Source organism: Arachis hypogaea, chromosome 15 (genome assembly GCF_003086295.3).
Source record: "Arachis hypogaea cultivar Tifrunner chromosome 15, arahy.Tifrunner.gnm2.J5K5, whole genome shotgun sequence".
NCBI classification, from domain to species: Eukaryota; Viridiplantae; Streptophyta; class Magnoliopsida; order Fabales; family Fabaceae; genus Arachis; species Arachis hypogaea.
This window is the reverse complement of record NC_092050.1, coordinates 36,663,027-36,663,856: the sequence shown is the minus strand read 5'-3', so window position 1 is coordinate 36,663,856 and position 830 is coordinate 36,663,027. Positions and strand designations below refer to the sequence as shown.

General features: G+C 40.6%; 1 non-coding gene across 1 annotated transcript; it reads right to left on the bottom strand.

Moving 5' to 3' along the window:
* Window positions 1-476: 476 nt before the first annotated feature.
* Window positions 477-584, bottom strand: LOC112753860 (small nucleolar RNA R71). Its single transcript, XR_003178223.1, has one exon. It is a non-coding gene; the product is annotated as a small nucleolar RNA R71 (small nucleolar RNA).
* Window positions 585-830: the final 246 nt, after the last annotated feature.

The following is an 830-nucleotide window of genomic DNA, read 5'->3' as shown; positions in this document are numbered from 1 at the left end:
CTCTGAAAAGAAAACTAAGAGAAGTTAAAATACAACAATCTAGAGACAACCTTACAGGAATTTTCGAACAGGAAGAGGAGATGGCAGCCGAAAATAATAATAATACAAGGAGGATGCTTGCTGACTTTACTGCACCTAATTCCAATTTACATGGAAGAAGCATCTCCATTCCTGCCATTGGAGCAAACAATTTTGAGCTGAAACCTCAATTAGTTTCTCTGATGCAGCAGAACTACAAGTTTCATGGACTTCCATCTAAAGATCCTTTTCAGTTCTTAACTGAATTCTTGCAGATCTGTGATACTGTTAAGACCAATGGGGTTGATCCCGAGGTCTACAGGCTTATGCTTTTCCCGTTTGCTGTAAGAGACAGAGCTAGAGTGTGGTTGGACTTTCAACCCAAAGATAGCCTGAACTCTTGGGATAAGCTGGTCACGGCTTTCTTAGCCAAGTTCTTTCCTCCTCAAAAGCTGAGTAAGCTTAGAGTGGATATTCAAACCTTCAGACAGAAAGAAGGTGAATCCCTCTATGAAGCTTGGGAGAGATATAAGTAACTGACCAAAAAGTGTCCTTCTGACATGCTTTCAGAATGGACCATCCTGGATATATTCTATGATGGTCTGTTTGAATTAGCTAAGATGTCATTGGATACTTCTGCAGGTGGATCCATTCACCTAAAGAAAACGCCTGCAGAAACTCAAGAACTCATTGACATGGTTGCTAATAACCAGTTCATGTACACTTCTGAGAGAAATCCTGTGAGTAATGGGATGCCTCAGAAGAAGGGAGTTCTTGAAATTGATACTCTGAATGCCATATTGGCTCAGAAT